Source organism: Mus musculus, chromosome 7 (genome assembly GCF_000001635.26).
Source record: "Mus musculus strain C57BL/6J chromosome 7, GRCm38.p6 C57BL/6J".
In the NCBI taxonomy this organism is placed as follows: Eukaryota; Metazoa; Chordata; class Mammalia; order Rodentia; family Muridae; genus Mus; species Mus musculus.
In genome coordinates, this window is record NC_000073.6 from 130,552,261 (window position 1) to 130,571,464 (window position 19,204).

The 19,204-nt window shown below is 46.1% G+C and overlaps 1 protein-coding gene across 22 annotated transcripts in view; it reads left to right on the plus strand.

Annotated features, from left to right (window-relative positions):
* The first annotated feature begins 748 nt into the window (after positions 1-748).
* Tacc2 (transforming, acidic coiled-coil containing protein 2) overlaps positions 749-19,204 on the plus strand; it is a 214,697-nt gene continuing 196,241 nt past the window's right edge. For all 22 annotated transcript variants that reach the window (XM_006508065.3, XM_017322391.1, XM_017322394.1 and 19 more), the window contains exon 1: positions 749-832. The gene's annotated coding sequence lies outside the window, so the exon portion shown is untranslated. The remainder of the gene's footprint in view (positions 833-19,204) is intronic.

Here is a 19,204-nt window from a genome sequence, read left to right on the forward strand (position 1 = left end):
GGTAGGCTGAGGCAAAAGAATCACCTAAGAACAAGGCCAGCCCCGCCCCGCTCTCCTTTCTTTTGCACCAGGGACAGCGTGTTCTAGTCACTTCTCTGCTCCTTACACGTGTTACTTGTGAATTGAAGAATTTTCAGTGTTGGCCCAGTGAGCTCTCCATCTCCTTTTCAAGTTTGCCGTTGCCTGGTCACACCTTCACTCCATTAAGGACTGGTGGAGTTACAGGCATCTGGTTCACAGTTGGTGCGCCGGTAACAACAGCTCCTCGTTCTTTTCTCAAGGAAGTCTACTGGCCATTCAGAAAGGACCGCCTGATATGTGTAAGGTCAGTTGAAGCTGACCAGGACCTGTCTGATTTACCAGAAACACTTCTCATGTCCTTGCATGGCTTTTTGTTTTGTTTTGTTTTGTTTTTTTAAGGTTGCTTTGTTTTGCAAAGGAGCTGTCTCCCTCCGTGTGGTACCGTTCCAGGTGGACTCAGCTGCAGCCTGTGGCCAGAGACATTAACTATCAGAGGTGAACCTGGAGCAAAGCAGAGAGGGGGCAGCTGGCAGCACCTGCAAGCTTCCTGCTCCTCACTCTCCTTCTCCCTCTCCACTCCCCTCCCAGGCTGCAAGAGCCTTCTGGAAAGCTGCCGCCTGGCCTGGGTCAGATTGCTTACACACCGCTGCCTCCCAAGCCAGTGTTCCCAACCTTAAGCCAGTACACATTTATAGAACAATTCCATGTGATCCTGTGGAAGGCAGACCACGGCCAGAGGACAGTGCTTCGATGTGACCTCAGAGAGAGGCCTCTTACCCCCTTGCTTCTCGCCACACTAAGAGGACATTGGGTAAGTGAATCTCAGACTGGTGGCTTCATTCCTTTGATGCATGCTGGTAACCTGGTTTGGCTACTGAGGTTAGAGGGTTTCACAATTTTCTCCTTATAAAGTGAAATTCAAAGCACATCTGTGCTTCCCCTCCTCCTACACAGCCTCCTAAACCAAATGAACTGCCTTTCTTTCTAGTACATGACTGGTTACTTAGGGTAGAATACAAACCCCTAGATCTGGACCATCGTCCCTCCATTTATAAAATGAGGGATTGGGGCAGTACATGTCTCGTGGGCTCTGAGGTTCCGTCCTGTCCAAGTGTTGCTGGTTGTGCAGGATAATCTCTTGAGAGCCCCTAAGACAGAGGGGGGCCGTTATTTTAAAATCCATCTTGCTGTTGGCCTTTCTGTCAACCTTCATTAGTAGCTTTTCAGACCTTTTGTGGATGTTGTGGCTGCCAAATCCATGAGCTGCCATCTGGTCTCCACAAGGCTGCATTTCTGAGTTTAACTTGGTATCACTTACAGTTGAATCATCAGGTCAAAGCTGGAATTAGGCAAAATCGGTTCAGTTACTCAAAGGTGTAGGGGTGTGGGGGGTGTGGGGTGGGTGGGTGTGGCTATGTACTGTTTTTTTAACCATGTCCCCCAAACCATAAAGGCAGTGAGACTCAAATTACTTATCCAGATTCCACCACTTATGATCTATCAGGGAATACCAGGGTCTACATTTGCCCAGGGGGCTGAACTCAGACAGGGTGTGTCTCTGTTGGAAGAGTATTTCCCAGCACGCATGGAGCCCTTGCTTCAATCCCCAGCACCTGCCAATACTGCATAACCCAGGAGTGGTGGGTAAGATGTATAACGCTGGCACTGGAGTCAGGAGAGTCAAAAGTTCAAGACCATCCTCTCCATTTACACAGGTTTCAAGGACAGCCTAAGCTACCTAAGGCCTGGTCCCTCTCCCCGGCCCCCCAAAAAGCAACATAACATTTCTAGGTTTAGTTGCTGCTTGCTTTCAAGTCAGCCCACTGTCCTTTGTATTTGGGATTCCGTGCTCAGGTCTGGCAAGAGCCCTGTTGGCTCTCCTCGCCTTCTTCCTGTATAGCTAGGTTTAGAGGCAAACTTCTCAGCTAGTTTTGCTGTAACTGTGATCCTGGGTTTCCAGATTTGCATCCGGTTGCTCTGCACGTGTATCAGACAGGACTTGTTGGGCAGTTTAAAAAGATCCCTGCTGCCGCCATTGTCTCTGAGAACTCTACTTGCTGGACAGAAGTAGCTTGTTGGAGTCCTTGAGAGGGATATTGCCTAAGTGAAGGAGAGGAGCAAAAAGACAATGGCTGGGATTTGAGGAAGAGTTTGGGAACTGGTTGTTTATGAGAAAGTAAGAGAAATTAAGCAAAGGAGGAGCAGTAGCCAAACGTCCATCCCTTCTCTCCACGTAGCAACACTCAAGGGTACCATTCTTAAATATTCTTAACTGGAAATGCTGTGGTTATGTTCCACACAGAGCTCCTGTTCTACTGGGTGAGGCAGATACGAAGGAGACCATCACCATGAGGTTTAGAGTTATGATGATGGTCTCAGGCTACCTGACTGTAAGAACGGGTCTTCTAAAAAGAAATGGAAAGGCAAAAAACAGGGACCGGCTCAGGGGGAAAGATGGGGAATTTACTTTTGAATAAATTAGTCTGCTGCAGTCATTAAATAGAGATACCCAGGAGAGAGAGAGAGAGAGGGGGGGGGTTAAGAGAGTAGAAGTGAGATGTCCACGAGAATCAGTGGACTCTCCAAGGAACAGACTAAGCTAGACAGTCAGATCTCAGTTCTCAGGAGACAGCATTCTTGGGAGAGTGGGAAGAACACGAGAAGAGCAGGTCTGAGCAGCATCTTAAGTAAAGGCTTAAGGGGAAAAAGAGTCTGGAAGAGGAAGGTAGAGCCAGAAGCGACTGCGGCTGTGCAGGTACTAAGAGGGGACCTGGGATAAGGTCGGGAGAGTTTGTTGTGTGGCTAGAGAGCAGCCTGAAGCAGCTTTCCCAACAAGTGATGGCTTCCTTTAGCTCTTAGGGAGACTAGACTCAGCTGGGTTCCTTGTCCTGCTCTCCTTAATTTCAGTAAGTATAGGGGAGGGTTCTCTGTAATGGATCTTTACCCTTTATCACGAGGGGACTCTCTTGGCTGACTTTCAGGGCTTTTATCAGTTATACAGAGAGAATATCTGACCCATTTTGAACCAGAATCTAGTCCTGGTACCAATAGTAGTAGTATCCAGAGGTGGGTATGTGTAGTGGCCCAAAGCTACTCAATCAGTAAGAAAATGTGGAAAGGGTTAGGGATTTAACAGGGTGCTGAGTGGTTTTTCAGAGTAAAGTACAAAAGCAAGCCTCTAGACGTGGCTTTTCAAGTGTGTGTTTCATGGCAGTAGAGTTGAAAGCCAAGTACAAACTTGTCAATGGCGTCTTTTGTAGGTCTCTGACAGTCCATTGGGACTCTTAGCCCTGGGTTAATTCGTCTGTGTTTGACAGCGGTGTTTTGATGCCCCTGGCCTGCAGAGGCAGATTTGTCCCTGTGTTTTAATCCAGCGAGACGCCTGTGTACACCAGGAGAGAGTCAAGATCACTGCACTTGCCAGTGTTCTGTGAATGTTATTAATGTGGGTGTTTAAAATTGACACTGTGGAGAGAGGCTGTGATGTGTGAAGGCTCTGAGTTTGTGACCTAAAAAGGGGAAATTCTCTCAGCACTCAAGTCAGGGAACAGCATCGGCAGAGCTCTGTGCCAGAACTGGTGCCAAAGAATCGTGAAGAGATTAAACCCAGCAATGAGAGCCACACAGAGATTGGTGTTCAGCAGGCAGGCTAAGGGATCTGTACAGAGTTCAAGAGTGAGTGATAGAACCCTTGCCTTGGTGTTCAAGGCATTCAAAAAACAAAAAAATCCCGGTTCACCTAAAGACTGGCCTTTCCCAGGGTAGCCACCTTTACACTTCCCAAGATCAACCTGCAAAACTTATCCCATGTATTCTGGTATCTCAAAAAGCACAAGAGAAAAACAAAAGAAAACAAAAAACAAGCAACATAGCATTCTTAGGTTTAGTTGCTGCTTTCAATTCAGCCCACTGTCCTTTGTTTTTGGGGTTCTGTGCTCAGGTCTGGTAGGACCCTCTCAGTTCCCCTCACCTTCTTCCTGTATAGCTAAGTTTAGAGGCAAACTTCTCAGCTAGTTTTGCTGTAACCGTGATCCTGGGTTTCCAGATTTGCATCCGGTTGCTCTGCACGTGTATCAGACAGGACTTGTTGGGCAGTTCAAAAAGATCCCTGCTGCCGCCATTGTCTCTGAGAACTCTACTTGCTGGACAGAAGTAGCTTGCTTCTGCATTGGCTCTGATGGGGATTTTGCCGCAGTGAAGGAGAAGAAAACGGAGGAGATGGAAGGGATTTGAGGAGTAAGAGTGGAGACGTGTGTATGAAGAAGCAAATGGAGCAAAAGGAGCTTGCACAGGGCGAGAGTCTGGAAACCAGACTGCTCATTTCTAAGTGCAACACAGTTTTTCATTTCAAGGGGACGTCATTTTATAAATGAACCTGTGAACTTGAAAAAGAATGTGGTTCTAGCTGAGCATGGTGCCACATGCACACAGATCCACACTCTGGAGCCAGAGGTATGAAGTGTTAGTTGGAGGCCAGATGCGCTCCATAATACCCTATTTCAAAAACAAAATGACAACAAGAATAACAAAATATGGCTCTAGTTTAACTTTTGGTCATTCAGAAAACAATTCCTGCCGGGCTGTGGTGGCGCACGCCTTTGATCCCAGCACTTGGGAGGCAGAGGCAGGCAGATTTCTGAGTTCGAGGCCAGCCTGGTCTGCAGAGTGAGTTCCAGAACAGCCAGGGCTATATAGAGAAATCCTGTCTCAAAAACAAAAACAAAAACAGAAAACAATTCCTAAATATGCTTCTGCTGAGATGGATAATGTGGTGTGATACAGGATTGACTGTGATAGTGTGTGTCATATTTCATAGCAAACAGAAGAAATGATTACGCCTTGAATTTTGATCTGTCATAAGATCATGGTGTCATGTGTCCTAGTCCTCTGAAAAGTGCCTGGTGATGATGTGTTTGCTCTGGGGACATTCATGACGATCTGCTGCTGTAGCTGATTAATCCTCTACTCACCAGAGGTGACAATGCATGCTCCTTGATACTGCCTCAATACTCTGGAATCTCAAATGAAAGATACACACACACACACACACACACACACACACACACACACACACACACGGCCTGCTATTTAATATGCCTTAATGGCTCAATGGCTTGGCCACACCAAACTTCCACATGGCTAGCACCTCCCCTCCAATACTCCTGAGTTATTACTTAACTAAAATCTATATCCCATCTTTGCTACCCCAAACCCAGGCCTGCAGCCCTCCTAGGCCTCAATCCCCAACTCTTACATGTTGGCAGTCGCTCTGTCTCCCTATCTCTCTGTTCTCCACTTCTCAGGCCTGGATCTCCTTCATCTCCCAGCAATGGCAATTCCCCTTCTTTCTCGGTCACTTGCCTGAGAATCCTGAAGACCCACCTCTGTCTCCCTGCCCAGCTATCAGCTCCTGTATTTGGGGTTCTGTGCCGCTGGCAACTTTTATTTACCAGGCAACTGGGACCTGGGACCCTCAGTGTCTTACACACAGTCATGTGGGTTCCCGTGTAATTTTGGGAGCCGAATTAACAGAAGTAATATTAGAACCAATCCACACGAACAAACATCCGTCAGGAACACCTCTCCTTCCCCAGCTCCTGCCTGTTTCACTGACCCAGGATTTTCTAATTTGTGTAAGCAGCTTTTCATTTAGCATAAAGTGATTTAGCTGATCTTGGTATCTTGGTCTCCAACTGGAGAGAAGCAGTTGAGGAAGAGACAATGCATGCCCACAGGTCATGATTGGCAGCATAGCTTCTGTCAGACAGATATAAGCACAAGAGGAATCAAAGAGATATCCTCAGAAGATGTGTTCACACATGAAAGAACAGTCCACAGGTCCAAGTTCTGGAGTGGGTCATGGTTAGATACACTGTCCCAACCCACACAGATGGGAGGAGGGCTGAGCTGGAGCTTGGGAAACAACACTTAAACTTGGAGTTCTTTGGAGGCCATGAACTGGTTCATTGGTTCTCCTGTCTCAAGTACAACAGAGAAATTCACTTTGGAAAATGCAGATGATGTCAGTCTTGGTGATGCATACCTGTAACCAAAACACTCAGGAAACTGAGGCAGGAGGATCGTTCAGACTCAAGGCCAGTCTGATCTACCTTGTGAGTTCCAAGCCCGCCAAAGCTACATAGAGAGACCTTGTCTTAAAGGAGGGTAGAGGGATGGAGACATGGCTCAACCATTAAGAACTCTGGATGCTTTTCTAGAGGACCTGGGTTTGATTCTCAGCACCCCCGTGATGGTGTTCTTGGGGACTGAGGTCCCAGAGCAGTGCAAGATTTGTCTGCAGAAGAGGAGCTTGGGCGACTGACTTACATTAGTGTGGCAATGGGGGCAGTCAACCCTCTAGTATCCTCGCCTGTCCACAGTTTGGGCGTGGTCCTGGCAGCAGGTGAGGTGAAAGGCAGTTCTTTGTCCAGTGATCAGTGTTGGCAAAGCTGCAGCAGGTTTGGAGTGGAGTCTGCTGGTGCCCAGTTTTCTTAGAGGCAGCCAGGAGCTGGTATCTGTCCGACACAGGAGGCCTTGGGGCCTTTCCCTGCTCCTTCCTTTCAACAAACACTCAAATGCAACACTCAGCAGATCTCTCCAAAGGAGGGTGAGGCCCATTGTCTAGCCTCTTAAGTTCTTTCTTAAAAATACCTGACTTTGAATATTATTTTATAATAAACAGACTTTATTTTCACTTACTTGCTCTACTATTGACTTTGACAAGATATACAGGAGACTAAAGTTCGTCCCTGAAAATGAATTACATTTGGACTTGGCACGACTCAAACATACTTCAGAGCACATTAAAGAGTGTGATCCCTTGTAAGGTGACTGAGTAACTTGCTTAGTTATCTTTTAATACTTCATAACAGATTAGTAGCTTTTATAAGAGAAGGATTTCATAATTTTATCCCAGTTAAGTTATACTTTTGAAAGTTTTTTAGTACCAGAATAAACTTTAAACCATAAATAAAGCCCACAGAGAGACTGGAACCTCAGGTCCCTGATCCTTTATAATATACCCGTACAAAATATTACAGTTTCTTCTGCTATGCATTTTTCCAAAAAGCTAAAGTTTAACAAATTTAGCAAAGACAGAGTAGTTAGACGTACATGTTTAAGTCAGTATCAGCTTAGGTAGACCTTTATAGCCCCAGGAATTAATAAACCTTGTTTATGAAATATATGTTGCTATTAAGTTCTATTTTTCATAAGAGAGAGCTGAATCTAAGTTATAGACATTGTGTGCTGTAGCAAATCTATTTTAGTATGGTATATCAAATTAAGATTACCTATATAGAGAGTTTTGGTTTTTCTTTTGCTTTGTTTTTCAAGACAGGGCTTCTCTGTTTAGCCCTGGCTGTCCTGGAACTCACTCTGTAGACCAGGCTGGCCTCAAACTCACAGAGATCTGCCTGCCTTTGTACCACCATCCCACCCCACCCTTGGCTTCATACATAGATTTTTGACTATCAGCCTGTTGTTATAAGTTTCAAGATAACCTTCTATGTTACAGATTTTAGAGATTTTTTTTTAACTACAGTGTCAATATTCCTATAGAACCTAAGATAAAGAAAGTTTACATTCAACCAAGGTTGAGAGCAAACAAAATCAAGGAAAAGGATGTGGCATTCAGAGAGCTAAACAATAGAAATATCACATTGTTACTTGTTACCTCTATTGGAATAGTTTTCTCCTTAGCTGTTCTCAAGCACACAGTCTCTTTCCTGTTCAACTTTGTTCTCCTTCTCCCTGTCACAGAGTCAGGTGGGCAGCCTGACACCCAGGACAAAGACTTGGGAGAAAATTTTAAATAAACACACTTGGGTCTGGACCAGGCATGTCAATCTCTTCTCCAGAGCCAGCTTTTAAAAGAGTAGAAGAGTATATGTCAATATTTCTATGTTATCCATACCCGAAAGACATTTGAATTTCTGAAAAACTGAACCCAATGATCAGAGGGAGCAGAGAGCAAAGAAGAGTTAGAGATAAGACATCTTTGAGAACAGGGAGTATTTAGAAATAAGGGGCCCGGGGACCATTTGCATGTGAGGTGTCAGAAGTTGTCACAATCTGAGAATTTAGAAACTAAGTTTGCCATTTTCTGGCCACTGAGACTAATTTATCTGGGTTAGACTGAGAGCAAGCCATCTGTAGTAAGACAATGCAGCTTAAGCCGGGCAGTGGTGGCACATGCCTTTAATCCCAGCACTTGGGAGGCAGAGGCAGGTGGATTTCTGAGTTTGAGGCCAGCCTGGTCTACAGAGTGAGTTCCAGGACAGCCAGGGCTATACAGAGAAACCCTGTCTCGAAAAAACCCAAAACCAACCAACCAAACAAACAAAAAGACAATGCAGCTTAATGGAGTGTGAGTCTAAGGAAAGAAAGAGATGAGAGAAGGTAGGTGAGGAGCCAATGAGTCTAATAAGTGCCCTGCTTATCTAGTTCAGACTCCAGCAAGAGAGACAGAGAAAGCTCCAGGAGGCAGTGAGACACAGAGAAGGAAGCAGAAACATCCTAAAAAGGGTGAAATAAAGGATTTCCAAGAGCAAGGTGGGGTGGGAGAGACTTAGAAAAGGGGCTGGAAGATTCTTGCCAGAGGGAAGAGTCCAGTGGTGTAGGAATGGTGGCACAGGGAGAGGAAGGGAGAAGTACTGCAAGACAGCCTCGATCTGAGGACAAACCCAAGGCATCAATTGGGGGGGGGGGGATGTCCTCCTCTTCCATGTGATGGGGCACCCAAAAGGGCACAAGGAGACTGCCTGGCTTACCAGCATAACTTTTGTAGCCAGCTCCACTAAGAGGGAACAGGAAGAAGAAGAAGGAGAGGGAGGGGGGAGAGGGAGGGGGAGGCAACTTTGAGAGGATCCTTATCTGAATAAGTGAGGAGACACAAGTGGGTAGAGTGGGTGGAGGAGAGAAACAGCTGAAGACACAGACTCTAAAATTTGGAGTCAGATATGGTGGGTGACAGAGGAGCAGCAGAGGTAAATGATCCATTTCATAGGGAGGCCAAGTTGGCAGTTTTGGCTACTTTAAAGGGACTGTGGTCCTAAAGGGGCATCCAGATGTCCCTTCCAGGTTTCAGTACCAAATGTCAGTAGGTTTGGCAAGAAACCAACCAACAAAGCCACTCCTTGGATACAAAGCAGTTTATTTAAAAACAAACAAACAAGCAAACAAGCCTGCCAGGCTGCAGTTGCAAAAGCTTGCTGTGTTTTATATGGGTAAATGGCAGAGGGAGGCTGCTCAAAAACTGAAGTGCCAGGAGATTCGTGTGGGGAGACTTTCAGACAGATGAGGTACTGACAGTTTTAGCTAGAGCACTCAGCCAGCCTTTAAGGGCTTCAGAGAAAGGATTTAGTCTTCTGTTTTCCAGCAAAACCCAGCTCAGATATGGGTGAAGCCATTGCTCTAAAACATTGCCATCAGCACTGCCATTCTGGGCCAACTTTGTGACCTAACAATGTGGAGCAAGCCAGTAAGTAGTGTTCCTTCACAGCCTCTGTTAGAGCCCTTGACTGTTCTAGAAACTGGCTCAACTGTTACTTTGCTTTACATGTGGATAGAGATATATGGGAAAAAGTTTTATATATATATATATACACACACACACACACACACACACACACACACACACAAGTATATATATACATATATATACACACACGTATATAGATACACGTATATACACACACATACATATATATGTATACATACATATATATGTACACACACACACACACACATATATATATATCACACAGAAACCAGCCCCTATTGTTTGCTTTCCTCTCAGTTATACAGGTTCTACCTAAATTCCTCCTCCTCTGTTTGCCCAACTCACTGTCTTCCTTTCTCCCTGACCCTTTTTATTTACTTCTGTGTAATCCTTCACTTTCTTCATTTCCTCACGTTCTTCAGTTACCTTTATTGAATTTAGATTTGGATTTGTTCCTCCTCAGGTGTCCTGTGATCTATTTCCAGAATAGCTTTGTCTTTTTCTCTATTCCTTTCCTGCATTGAATCAATTCTCTTTGATCCTGCCTAGTCACTCATGGTTCCTTCCTTCCTTTCCTTAGTCTCTCTCATCATTTCTGAGCCTTGTTCTGTCACAGTTAATTGTATGTTTTTGATGTTTGACTTTTCCTAGTATAGCTTTGTTCATTTCTATTTGCACTGTTAAGTTTCTTATCCAAGGTACTTTACATATGTACTGGCTTAAGTTTCTTCCTACTTCATGGCTGGATTTAGTGTGTATAGAAGTGTTTGTTTGTTTGTTTGTTTTTATTGTTCTTGTTGTTTGAGATATACGTGAAGAATTGTCTCCTGGCTTTCTTTTCATTGGCTCTGCATGGATCTATTGGCAGTTTTGTGCATCTTTTCCAGCCTGAGCCATCTCTGGATTCCTGGTTGTCAGTCCTGGCTCTGACTCCACCTGAGAGACCATGGGTTCTGTGAGCAGGTGCCAAAAAAGCTTCCCAGGCCTTTGACTCTGTGGGTTTTGTGTTTGTGTTTGTGTTTGTTTGTTTGTTTGATTTTCCTTTTGGGGCAACTGCAGATGTTCTTTCCAATACATGGGGTGCTTCTGTGTCTGCTTTTCCTCCCCCAGAGTCCATGCATTTTGAGGACTGCCTTTGACGTCCACCTGTCCCTGTATGTCCCCTATGTTTCGAAGCCCCTCCCTCTTAATCCTCCTCTGGCCATTTTCAAGGATCGGACATGAATTCTAGTTCAGCCTAGGCTCCATTATCACCTGCTTCTGCTTTCCCACAGCTTTCTTGGGATGTAAGTCAGCCTGATGCTGATAAACATTCGTAGGAGTGTGGAAGCCAAAAATTGACAACATGTGCTAGGGTTTTCTCTAGTCACAGTTGTTTTGAAGAATGCTGTCTTAGTTTGGGTTTTATTGCTGTGAGCAGACACCATGTCCAAGGCACTCTTATAAAGGACAACATTTAATTGGGGCTGGTTTACAGGTTCAGAGGTCCAGTCCGTTATCATCAAGGTGGGAAGCATGGCAGTGTGCAGGCAGACATGGTGCTGGAAGAACTAAGAGTTTAGATCTTGATCAGAAGACAGCCAGGGGGAGACTGTTTACTGCAGGCAGCCAGGAGGCTCTCTTTCACACTGGGTGAAGCTTTAGCATAGGAGGAGACCTGAAAGCTCACCCTGACAGTGATACACACATCCTCCAGCAAGACCACACCTACTCCAACAAGGCCACACCTCTTAATAGTGCTGCTCCCCCATGGGCCAAGCATTCAAACACATAAGCCTATGAGGGCCAAACCTATTCAAACCGCCACGCGTGCTTACCCTTCTCTTTCCATTCCCTGAAGAGAGAGAGGCTTGCTTTGTGTGTGTATCACTTCTTTTCCTCATATTGGGAAGAAATTTTGGAGTCCAGGAGCTGGGGTGCCTCCATTATTCTCCTCTACCTGGAAAGCTAATATAAAAATAGGCAACTGTACTGCCTGGGATGGGGGTGGGGTTGTATAGTTGACCCAAACAGTACTTACCAAACTTCTCTGTTGACTTAGACATTTAGATTGCTAGATTGGATGGATAGAGTAACAGAGTGGATAGAGTGACATGGGAATGAAAGAAAGCAGGCAGGTGTCCCCAGAGGCAGAATTATTCTTTCATCATAATAGCTAAAGGCCTACAGTCCCTCTGCACAAAGGAGACTGTGCTCTCATGACGTGTGGGGTCTTGGATTGTTATCAGACAGAAAAGGAGGAAGTTTGGGGACAGAAGAGTCCATCTCAGAAGGTCTGCTCCCTTGAAGTCGGGACATGGCAGGTATCAGTGAGTTTAGTCTGTGGAATTCCTGATTAGCAGCTCCCACGGGCATTATCAGTCAACTCAAGCTCCCTTCAGGAACTTCTCAGTCCATTGCAGGCAGGCTTTTCAGTTATTTACCCTTGAGATTATGTAATAATTCGATTTCTAGTTGATTTTTAAAAAATGATGTGCATGGGTGTTTTGTCTACATGTAATATCTATGTACCCCTCCTGTGCCAGGTTCTGGGAAGGCCAGACAAGGGTGTCAGATTTCCTGGAACTGGAGTTAGAGATGGGTGTGAGTGGCTGTGTGGGTGCTGGAAATTGAATCTGGGGCCTTTAGAAGAGCAGGAAGCACTCTTAACTGCTGATTCTAGCACCCACATTGGGCAGCTCACAACTCCAGCTCTAGGGGGGCCTGACACCTCTGGCCTTAAAGAGCACCCACACTCATGCGCTCATACCCACCTACAGACATACATACACTGGTTTAAAAAATAATCTTAACATCCTTTAAAAAATAAAATGCTACTTTCTATTTAAATAATAACTGTAGAGTCTGATAACTGTATTTCAAAGTCCTACAATGTCATATGGAGGGCAGATGTCTTCAGTTTCTCGGTTGGGCCTCAACAGATGTCTTGTTAGCACTGATACCTTTGGCTCTGCTGTAATTGGCACTCATGCCATCTCTCCTCCACTTAAGATCCCTGTCATGTGGTTTTCCCTGGAACAGTCTCCACCCTCCCTCTATCCTGCCTCAACCCTCCCCTTAGCCCACAGTTTCCAATTATATTGATACTGCATTTGATTCCCAAATGTGACAGCACAGTTCAGTTTTTGGATCTAAATCGTTATCTGAACGTTTTTGTGGGCCACTCCAGCTTGCTTTCATAAGCAGTCTGGCTTCTGCTAATCTCCTCTGCAGAGAGGGGCGTGTGGAAATTGTGAATAAGGGAACCACATCCTGGACTATGTCTTCCCATATCTGCGTAGCAGGAACAGAGACCCTCTACTACAAATCCAGATGCAGGCTCATGTTTTCATCTGGGGGTCCAGGGGTTTTGTACAGTTAATATCACATTTGTTATTCCAGAACAGGATCCTCAGAGCCTCACCCCCAGAGGTCTAAGTCTGGTATAGATGAACACTAGTAGCCATCAGGCAAAGGCCATGCTTGTCAATCGCTGAGAGACCCGTCACTCAGACCTCCCTTGCTCAATATACTTTGTGATCAGATGCACAGGTCTTCCCAGGGCCAACCAGAGCTGGGTACAGGCTTCTGTGAAAAGGAGTTAATGGGACCTGTGGTGAAATCTGATTAGCTAACTTAAGCTACATAACAAACTACCCCAAAGCTCGGTGGTCTAAAACAAGAGAGACTTCTTTAGCTTTTATTCTCTTTTTAGTTGGGCCAGCTACATTTCTGAGTGGTTCTCATGGTTTCTGTTGGGATCCCTCATATGTCTGTGGTCAGCTATGGGCTGGCTAGCTTTCAGCTACCACAAATCAGTCCTAGACACGGAGGGACATGCTGGCTCAGTGTAATCCCAGAACAAGGCAAATGTAAGTTGGGCTTATAACCTAGTTAGGACAGTGGTGCATAAGTTCAATGAGATTGTTCTCAGTCATCTTCAGGCTCCACCACTGACTGATGCCCAGCCCATACCCAGTGACATCATCAAGGTTCAGAGAGCTCTAAGGGAGTACTTTGCAGAATCTTAGTGGGATCTAGATGATGGAACAATGAAAAGCAGTCCTTGTCTTAGTTAGGGTTTTACTGCTGTGAGTAGACACCATGACTAAGACAAGTCTTATAAAGGACAACATTTAATCAGGGCTGGCTTACAGGTTCAGAGGTTCATTCATCAAGACAGGATCATGGCAGCATCAAGGCAGGCATGGTGCAGGCAGAGCTGAGAGTTCTACATTTTCATCTGAATGCTGTTAGCTGAATTCTGGCTTCCAGACAGCTAACATGAGGTTCTTACCCACAGTGCCACACCTACTCCCAAAAGGCTACACCTACTCAAAACAGGGCCACACCTTCTAATAGTGCCACTCCCTGGGTCAAGCATATACAAACCATCACAGTCCCTAAAGATCCAGAGTGACTTTCTCCAGCTAGAAGGTCTACTCCATCAGGAGGTAGTTTCCCACTAGTAGCAATATCCAAATGGTAAGATATTTTAAAGATATAACTAGCCAAGGTTCTGCTTTAAAGGGGCATAAATTGACAGACAGCAGGGTGCTAAAAGTACCTGGACCAAAGAATGGTAGCTGACAGGCTGCCACGGAGACCTACTTCATCCTATCATAGCATGTGAGTCCATGTTCTACCTCATCACTAGGGTGCTGGGACACCATCTGAGGAGACTAAACACAGGGAAGCTTTGCTACACTCCTCCTTTGCCAACACCAGTGGGGTGTCAGCTCGTGACATGCTCACAACTGCTCAGAGGAGGCAGAAAGGAGACTAAGATTAGGGATCCCATCCCATGTTCCTCAGGGTGAGAAATGGCTAAGACTGGGACCAACGCTGTGATCTCCATGGTCCCATGCACCCAAATGCCGTTGGGAACCTCAGGGTGAGTGTCAGGGGTACAGATGGCCTTCTGCAGGCTCTGTATTGACAAAGGCTTCCCCTGTCAGTGGTTCTTGATGAGAGAGGCAGCCCTTGCTTGTCCAAACTCTTTATTCATGGTAGAAACATGGATGCATACAACTTAGGGTGGACCAGAGTCTAAATACCTTTTGCAGGAAGGAATGTCCAGGAAGAGAAGCGTATTGGCTAAACCCTCCAGGCCCATCTAGATACCTCCTTAACATGGAGAATTCTGGGCTCTATGCTATGTGACCAAGTCCCCCCACCCCCCCCCCCGGACAGGAACCGGATTCAAATGCCTACTGTTCTCAGTGATGAGAATTGCTGGGGTCCTTGATCTGCTCCATCTTACCAGTTCTTCTGCCTGGTGACACGGTTCCAGTTTCCCCACAACAGTACTCTGTCTCCCCACTAAAATGCAGCACAGGGGTGTGAGGCCGAGCTCTCCTGTCTCCAGGGGCTCTTCTTCCTGTGCTAGCCTCAGTCCTCAGTTTGGCTACAGCCTTTCCTTCCATCTCACCAAGTACCCCGTGTCCCTGTTCTCCAGCCTTGGCCTGCTCTCTGCCCCACTTACATGCATCCACTTGGTCCTTGCTCACTTTTAACACTGTCAGCTGGAACTTGCCTCAACTCTAAACTCTGTTTCCAATTCCCTTGTCTCAACAATCTCCTTGCTTGATCTAACCTAGTCTAGGCTCCCTCCATACGTGCTCATCAACATCCCAGACAGAGACGAGCTACAGAGAATTAGGGATACGTTTGTAAACAGATAAACCTGTAAACCAACTTGGCATTCACTACAGTTGTAAAACATCCTTTGGTGGGCATGGGGAAATCTTGTTATGTTATTGTTAAGTATTTTAAAAGACTATTTCAAAATCTGGATTTTGCTTTTGTAGGTTTTTGTTTGTTTATTTTTGTTTTGTTTTGTTTGAAATAGGTTTTACTGTGTATCCCTGGCTGTCCTGGTCACTCTGTAAACCAAGCTGACCTCGAACTCACAGAGATGCAGTGCATCTGCTCCTGGTGCTGAGATTAAAGGCATGCACCACCACCACATGGCTTAGGAGTGTAGCTTTTTGATAAATACCTCACTTACACTCATGAGGCTCCGGGAATAAAAGTAGGTATAAACATATATATGTCTCCTCAGGTGTCACCTGAGTTTCTCTGTCCCTTAGACTCAAGCTCAAGTTTGCACAACCGACAGAATTCTGAGGTCTATCCAAGGTTACTTATTCCCAAGGGCTCTTCCTCTCTGGCCTCCTTCCTGTGCCTTCAGATCTTTGCTTCTACATACTCTGTTCACCAAGGTATGAGTAAAGTTTAGCTGCTTCTTCCAGTTCATCCCCTATAACCCCTACCAAGATCAAATAAAGCAAGACAAAGTGAGTGAGTGAATGTGTGTGTGTGTGTGTGTGTGTGTGTGTGTGCGCACGCGCGCGCGCGTGTGTGTGTGTGTGTGGTGGGAGGCAGGTAACTTCATGAAGCCTCTCCCCACTGGTGCAGATGGACATGAGTGGGCTGTGTGCTTCTGGTGTGAGCTGGCCGGTACAAATGACACAGCCTGTGTGGAGCAAGCCCTTGAGCAGCTAGTCCAGGCTGTACACTTCTCCTAGCAGGAGTGAATATGTCAGTCTTGTTTCTGATCACAGGGTCCTGGGAGTAAGGATCCTGAATTCTCTTAAACTCTAATGTAGAGAGTTGGTCTGGCACTGCTATATATTGGCCCCCAAGATCTGGTTGCCCCCCACCCCCAGATGATATCCTCACATATACCACCTTTTGTTGCGTAAACCTTAATCCCCAGGTTATCCCTGATTGGTCCATAAAGATGCCTACAGCCTGGGCTGGGTAGGAGAGAAGGGGTGGAGTGAAGTTCCTGGACTTGGAGTCTCAGGCAGAGACCACGAGGGAGAGAGGAAGAAGAAGGAGAAGGACAGATAGATACACCATGAGAGCTCATGGTCCTAAGGAGTGGTTAGTTGGAGTAGGTGAAACATAACCAGTGATATCTCGGGGTTAACAGGGAAGTAGACAAACAAGCACAGAAGGTCGATATCTGCCTAGCTCTAGTGCTTTAAGGCTTATTGTAAATATAAAGGTTTTGTGTCTTTTATTTGGGAACTTTATGGTCTAAGTGAGGTAAAAATAATTATAATATTTACCACAACACTCTAATGTTCTGTGGGAATGAACTTTGGGTATCTAGATTCTCAGTGGCCTGAGGGATGGAGGAAGGGAAAAATACAAGAGTCCCGAGGGGGCGCTCGGTGTGTGTGAGGGAAGAGCTGTCATTTGACTCAGACCTCAGGAAGCAAGCAGGTCCTTGGTGCTTGTGAAGGTCCCTTGCCACAGTAAAAAGCAGGCAATGTCTCTTCATAAATCTCTTTGCCGGGCGACAGCTGTTTGTTTGTATTAAAATGGGAATATGATAACAGGGCTATAAGTAGCTCTTTGCTTAGCTGTGCAAGGTAGGGCGTCAGAGCAACTGAACTGGATCCCAGGAAAGAGAATTTGAGGCTCCTGCCTACCTAGGAAGAGGCCTGGCTGGTCTGCAGGACCCATAGCCTGGTGTGGGCAGTTGGACTGAGCGAGCAGCTGGAGCCTACCCTGCCTGACCTTCCCACGGTGAGTAATGTGACCTGGGCTCCACTTTTTACTAGCGCACACCCAACTGCTAAGGGCTGATGGCCAGAGGTCATGCAGGCAGGACACAGACCTCTCTCTTATCTGAACTGGCCTCTCTGCTCCTGCTTGAGAAAGAAACACCTTGCAGGCACAGGGGCTGAGCCAGCTGAAATGGCCTGGAACAAGATTCTATGAGGTTGTCCTTGGCCAGGCCCTTCATCCTGAAAGACACTGGGGGAAATCCTTGATTCCTTCCAAATCTTAGTGCTTCACAGATAAAAGGAAGCAGTGGAGAAGATGCCCTTCCTATTTTCCCAGAATTCCATCTGTATCAGGAGAAACCCTAGGATTTATCAACTGTTTGAAGTACATGCGTTCTAGCACATCAAGGAAAAAGAGATTTGTTTTGTTGTTGTTGTTTTTGTTTTTTCGAGACAGGGTTTCTCTGTATAGCCCTGGCTGTCCTGAAACTCACTTTGTAGACCAGGCTGGCCTCAAACTCAGAAATCTGCCTGCCTCTGCCTCCCAAGTGCTGGGATTAAAGGCATGTGCCACCACACCCGGCCAAAAGAGAATTTTTTTTTTTTTTTTTTTTTTTTACAAATAGGACAATGTAATTGATTTATTAAGATATCCACAAAGCCCACTAGGTTACAAACAGTGCTCTCCCAGGGCAGGTAGGGCTGAGAAAACTCCCTGTGCCTCTGTCCTATCATGGATGGAGTTGTTCCCATGTAGCTGCTTCATCTCTGCTCTGCAGTTCCCTTCTTCCCCACGCCTGCACAGCCTGGACTCCCAGTCTGAGGCTGCAGCGGCATCCTCCACCTGACTTACCCATGTGAGGCCCTGCACAGCTGTTCTCTTCCACACTTCGTTTCCCCATGCATAGCCTTGGCTCCTGTGTAAGTTCTATTCCTCATCATTGAGACAGACTCCCCCTCAGAAGCAGCTGAATTTATCTTGGTGTCAGGAATATTAGTTCATCATAATGGTGAGACATGGCAGTGGTAGCCTGTGCACGCCGTACTCACATCTTGGTGGGTCAGAAAGCAGAGAGATGGATCTGTAACTATATGAGCATCCAACGTCCCAAAGTAGCCACATTGAGGGACTGTCCCAAGTCACTAGCTCAGTGATTATTTTAATATAATTTGCTTGGGGAAGAATTTCTGATAGCATCTACTTCCTTCTCATCAGGCCTAAACTTTTCACAGTCAGATATTTTCCTCTGCCAGTGCGCAAGTTAGTTGGCTGTGCTTTATTGAAAAGGTGACCTGGCTTCTAGTGTAACCGACTAATTGGGTCTAAAGTTCAGTTTTTCTGTTGGGGAGAAAAACTTCCTTTTATAGAGTGATTTGCCTGGAGGCTCCAAAGAGGCCCACTGTTAAAAACCAGTCCACGGTTCATTAAATGTCTGATGATTTCACGAGTGTTATGTGAGTGAGCTCAGCAGAGCCAGATGGGCTAGGCATTGTTGCGATGCCCATTCAGAAATGACAAAACTGAGCAGGCGATGTCAACGTGCCAGAGTCTGCACACCAAGTGAGCACTGGAATTGGGATTTGTACTGAAAGACTCTGGCCCCAGAGTCTCCTTGATAATGAAACCTACTGCCTTCCCAGTGGGTCTCTTCTGAAAGGTGAAAGGACGAGCTCTCATACACATGTGCTATCTGTCAGGGTGGAGGGCTGGCCAGTGTGTGCCATGTCTGGGTTTGACAAGCCAGCATGCAAAGGAAGAAGCAGATCTGCCAGGATTCGTGTACATAGTAGGACATCACAGAGCTGATGCTTATGTGAACGGATTTTTTTCATGGTGGCTTATAGTTTTACAGCAGGCAACACATGGCTGTCATTCACTGGGTGGCTCCACCCCAAACTCAGTGGCACCAAGACTTTGAGGTAGGTTGCTAGCTCCTGCATTGGTAGATCAGGAAGCAGATGGACCTACAGGTGGAAGGCCCCACCCATGGGCAGTGGCTCAGGCTTGTGCAGCCAAAATGCCCTCAGTTCAGTGAGTGTGGCCCATTTTCCTCCTCAAGGTTCCCTTGTCTGAATATACCAGCTCTGCACTCTGGGATGGAGCACAGGTGCCTTAGCCAGAAGCCAGGTCCAGTTAGCAGAAGCTGACACCCAATATCCGGTGTCCCACTAGAGGCTC